Genomic DNA, 5,958 nt, shown 5'->3' with positions numbered 1-5,958 from the left:
TGAATTGACTTGATCACATTTGATCATGGTGAATTTAGAATCCTGATTAGGACTCGGTAGCCTCTTATTTTTAGTAAATTGTCTTGATCACATTTGATCATGGTGAATTTAGAATCCTGATTAGGACTCGGTAGCCTCTTATTTTTATTGAATTGTCTTGATCACATTTGATCATGGTGAATTTAGAATCCTGATTATGACTCAGTAGACTTATTTTTATTGAATTGTCTTAATCACATTTGGTCATGGTGAATTTAGAAGTCTCATTAGGAGGCCAGGTTACTATCCTGCTATTTAGATTTCTTTTTTGTTCAAGCGCAAAGACGGAAAAAGAAAACTGTTTGTGCTATGCCCACCGCAGGGATCGAACTCCTGATTTAAACCTCTCAAGATTACTGCTGAGCTGCGGGTGAGTATGGGGGCAATGTGATATTTAAATACATATCAGTCGTCGTGATTTAAGGGAGGTTATATCCATTCACACAAACGTGTTTGTCCCAGCAGCTTCATTATAAACGTGCACAGTAAGTAAGTAATCGTTAGATTAAGACTAGAATAAACGTGTTGTACAAACATACTGTCTCTTGTACAGTTACAGACCAGAAAATATGATAGAAAAGTCAAAACTTCGTGTTAAAATTAATATTTCATATCTTTGTTGGTAAGTACGAAACTACACAATGTGCTGTTTATATTCTGCCCAACGCGAGTATCGAAACCCGATTTTTAGCGTTATAAGCCTTCCAATTTTCGGGAGGGGGACGTTCAAATTAACGTGTGGTTACAAATGTGTTAACATCTTAACGTCTGGTTACAAATGTGTTAATATGTTAACGTCTGGTTACAAATGTGTTAACATCTTAACGTCTGGTTACAAATGTGTTAATATGTTAACGTCTGGTTACAAATGTGTTAACATCTTAACGTCTGGTTACAAATGTGTTAACATATTAACATTTGGTTACAACTGCATTTGTAACCAGACGTTAAGATGCTAACACTTTTGTAACCAGACGTTAAGATGCTAACACATTTGTAACCAAATGTTAAGATGTTAACACATTTGTAACCAGACGATAAGATGTTAACACATTTGTAACCAGACGATAAGATGTTAACACATTTGTAACCAGACGTGAAGATGTTAACACATTTGTAACCAGACGATAAGATGCTAACACATTTTTAACCAGACGTCAAGATGTTAACAAATGTTAGCATCTTAACGTCTGGTTACAAATGTGTTAACATATATATACATATTAATGAGTAATTTCTTCTTTGATTCAGTTTTATATATGTTTTAGCAGGGGAGTTTTCTCTCCACTGTTATATATCGCAGCCACTCCTGATGCCTGAAAATCTACGTTTACTGTATTAGATACGACGGAAAGTAATGTCTGACAGAAAACAAGCCAAGTCGTCTTCAAGTAAACACTGATAGCAGCCGAAACGTCCGCCAGGTGGAAAAATAACGGTAATACTCTGATTACTACTAATAAAAATATATCAAAAGTGAAATAATTAATGCAATATATAGAAAAAGTATCAAACACATGTTGTTATTACAAATACGATTGCAGATTGATTTACCCTCTAGGATTTATGACAGTATGAATACCCCCCACCTATTTGTGTGTAAATAATAGTAATACTCATTAACTTCTGATTAAAACCAGCCACTTATATAGACCAGAACTAAAAATTAACCCAGTAATTAAAACACTAATGTAATTTAGTCTGTGCCGTAAAATCGTGACCCCTAAAATTGGGGTCGTAGATGTGTTACACGAGTGACGGTCCAATCCGACTATCTGATTAGAGTAGCCCAAGAATTGGCGGAGGGTGCTTGTCGAATGCTTCAATGTTAGGGACAGTGAGCCTTTGTTTAGCTTTACTCTACTATCCGAAACAAACAAAGCTGTTAGCGATATTTTTATTATTGAAACGGACACCTACAAGGTATGACTAACTGGAATCTTTAAAACGAATTATTATTGAACTTAAGTGTATAATAGCCCCCCCCCCAATGGCACAGCGGTATGTCTGTGGACTTACAACGCTAGAAACCGGGTTTCGATACCCGTGGTGGGCAGAGCACAGATAGCCCTTGTGCATACTTAAAAACAAAACAAACAAGTGTATAATACGATCAAAGCAGTTCTGGCATGACTTGGTTTGGTTGTTATTCCTTTAATGTCGGGCAAAGCTACTCGAGGACTATCTGTGATAACCGTATCTAATTCTGAACTGATAGATCAGAGGGGAGGAAGCGAGTCAACACCGGCCACCTCCACCTCTTGGGCTACTCTTTACCAGCGAAAAGTTGGATTGGCAGTCACAATAAAATGAAACGGCGAGAATGTTTGGGGAAGGAAGTCGAGCGCCCTAACCACCAGACCATGTCAAGCAAACCTTGCATGATTTGTAAAGATATCTGTTTAACTGTTATTGTTTTCGGCATATTCAACGCATGCGTAACATATTATTTGTTAATATATCATGTAATCGTACATACATTTGTGTTCTATTCTGTATAAATGATTTAATTAAAACTGGCAAGGCTATGTTTAGAGCGTTTATTCTCTTTTGTTGTTGTTGATAGACTGACGTTCTTGGTATTTACAATATCATTGTAACATTTAACCTTGAATATACCTTCTTCGTTATCACTCTTATGACTGCAGTGTGAAACATAATCACGCCACACTCGTTTTATCAGCTCGTACTTGTAATAATGTTCACATGAGATCAATGCCTAATCAGAGTGGTATGATCTTGGACAAACCAATCATATTTCAAACAAGTGAAGAACTTTCTTTGTTTCGTACAGTTGAGTTCGAGTGTCATTTACATTCTCCAGTGTTTCCCGGATAAACTGTGTGACAGTAGATGTCCAGGTTTACTTGAAAGAACTGAACTAAATGTTGGGGTATTTACAAATGAGAACACACACACACACAGTTCATACGTTACATATAAGCTAATTTGTCGAACCGGGCTTCACCGTTCATACGTTACATATAAGCTAATTTGTCGAGCCGGGCTTCACCGTTCATACGTTACAGTCAGGCTTCCATTACTGTTTCTGGTGGGTAGGTCAACTCGGGATATATATATATAAACATGTCTCTTGAAATGCATTACTTTATCAAGGAAAAGCAGAGATGAGTTCTATCGATTTCTTTGTATTGCTCATTAGCTTTACAATTATTAAACACAATTTTATCATCACTGACATTTCTGTGATATTAACGGGTAATATCTGACTCAACAGATATAGTAGGGTACCTTGTAGGACCATGTCTGGTATTTATTCTTTTTATTCGAAATTGTACAGGAATGTGCACATTTTTAATGGGGAATCCTTGTGGGACCATGTCTGGTATTTAGTCTTTTTATTCGAAATTGTACAGGAATGTGCACATTTTTAATGGGGAATCCAGATGTTTTCACCAATCTGAAATTAGATAACATCCAAAGACTGTTTTTTTGTCAGTAGAGTTGGGCGATTTTTTACTCTCATTAATGGCCGTGGCATTGTTACTGTACATTATCTATAGAACGTCCACTATACCAGAACTTTCTATTAATCACGTGAGGAACTACTGAGACAATGAACCAGAAAATCTGAGCGTTTGTTCTTGTCCAGATGGAAAACGAGGTCGGATTCAAAGCTAACATGCAAATGTAAATTAACGAAATGTCTCAAGTGTAACAAGTGTGGATGCGATCACGATGGTATACAAATTGCTCAAAAAGTTAGCCGTAAGAGAGGTCAGAGAAGTTTGTATGTGTACAGGAGCAGAAAACTTACGGGTGTAACACACAACTTGCCTTCAAATGGGGATGAGAGCAAAGACGAATCAGCGCGGTGCGAATCTCGACGATGCAAAGGAGGAGAACGATACAAGACCAGATTAGGAACGGAGAATACAAAGACTTTTTCTAAGTGATGTGCAAGAGGAGTAATAAAATAATGACTAAATGGAATGACAATAGTGGTAGGATAGAAACGTCTGAACGACTACTGGGACCAAAAGAATCAGCACGGAAATATGATTCTTGTGCATCATCTGATGGGGTACCCCGACACCTACCGATATTTTCTGCCTAATATTTTTTAACAGATTTTTCCTTGATTAATGGTAAGTACGCCTAACTTCTTATTCATCACCTACTACTCGTATACTCTTGTTTCTAGGTAATTCACAAAGCTTCTTGATCCTTAACATTCTAAGTACTGCATCATCATCATTGTGACTAGCAGCTCCTTCTAGCAAAGAACAACATTATAGCATTGAAAATATAGCTTACAAGAAAATACGAAACTATAATCCGAGCACTTCAGGGGCAAACTGGAAGTGACGAAGTAAAATAAAGCGTGAGAAAATGTAAGATGACATCACGGTAGAGCGCATGACAATCTGTAAGTGTTTTGATTAGCTTTCAAAGGATTCTTACAAGTGTGACTCGTTTCTGTTCTGTAATACCACAAATAAGAAGAAGTTAAAAAAATTCAAGTAAAACTAAGTTGGGTACTGATAAATTAAAATAAAGATACGATATGAAGATAGTTCGATTAACAAGAAAATGTTAAATAGATGGAACTGAAAAATATAAACATGAAAAATGATATTTAGATAGCAACTATTAAGAAAGGTTAGGGGTAAAAATAAAGAATTTAAACCACACATGAGAAAGTAAAAAAATATATATATTTGTCAGACAAGGAACTAATTAATGGCCGAAGATCGCCGATTCCAAGATCTAGGCTTATTACATCAGGTTGAGCGGTATTTAAAGTATCAATCATGCTGAGTAAAAAGGAGATATTTTTTAATGTTAATATAAACTATATAATATAAAATATGCATTAAGAAGGTCTTTGCAAAATCCATTTTAAATCTCAGTTGTCACCATTACGTCATAACGGATATTCCCGACGCATTTGGGAGCTATTATTAACAATTAATGTAAATAATAGTATTGAAGCTATTTATTATATATATTAGGTCGTCAAGAACTTAATGTCGCGTTTTGAAACACTTTCAATACCCCCCCCCCCCAAAGAAAAAAAAGAAAGAAAAAAGTGCATCACATATAATAGTTAAACGAACCGCCTAAACGTCACGTTAGTGTAACTATATAATGTGTGAAGTTTAGTATATTATAATCCCTTATAGTCATGCATATGACGAAACACACACATTCGACATGTAATGCTGTTTTAATAAAAAGAAGGGAAACTACGCCCTTGTAGCCACAACGAATATCAGAAAAGTTCATGGAAATGTTTTGAACGTCCCTAAGTGTCAACGATGGTCCAGCAAATTTCTTTCAGGTGACTTTAGCCTTAAAAACTGTGATGGCAGGGGCCGACATGTTGGAATTGATATTGATGCTCTTAAGACGCTTGTTGAATCTAACCCAAGGCAACAGACTCGTGAAATGGCCCTGAAATTACATGTATCTCATGAAACAATACGTAAACATCTAAGGAATATGAGAAAACTATAGAGGATGTTTGGGTGCTTCGCGAACTCTCCTGTGATCATCGTTTCCGACGTGTGAACGTTGCTTGGTCTCTTCTGACGCGTAATGCGCGTGAATCATTTTTGGACAGAATTGTCACCGGTGATGAAAAATGGATTCTCTATGCGAATATTAAACGCCAAAAACAATGGCTCAGTCCTAGACAAAAACCTGAACTCCATCCGCAGAAAGTGGTGCTTTGCATTTGTTGAGACATCAAAGAAGTAATTCATTTCGAACTCCTCAATCCACAGCGAACTGTCAATGCAGAGATCTATAGTCAGCAACTGTAACGTTTAAAACAAGCCAAGTGATTTTTTTAATCAGAGCATTAACAACCTGTTTGTAAGTTGGAAAAGCTTCTTCGTTAAGAATGGAGAAAATTTCTTTTAATAAATATTTTGTTGTGATATACAAGTAGTT

The sequence above is a fragment of the Limulus polyphemus genome, unplaced genomic scaffold (genome assembly GCF_000517525.1).
Source record: "Limulus polyphemus unplaced genomic scaffold, Limulus_polyphemus-2.1.2 Scaffold10812, whole genome shotgun sequence".
NCBI classification, from domain to species: domain Eukaryota; kingdom Metazoa; phylum Arthropoda; class Merostomata; order Xiphosura; family Limulidae; genus Limulus; species Limulus polyphemus.
Note: the sequence above shows the minus strand (reverse complement) of the source record.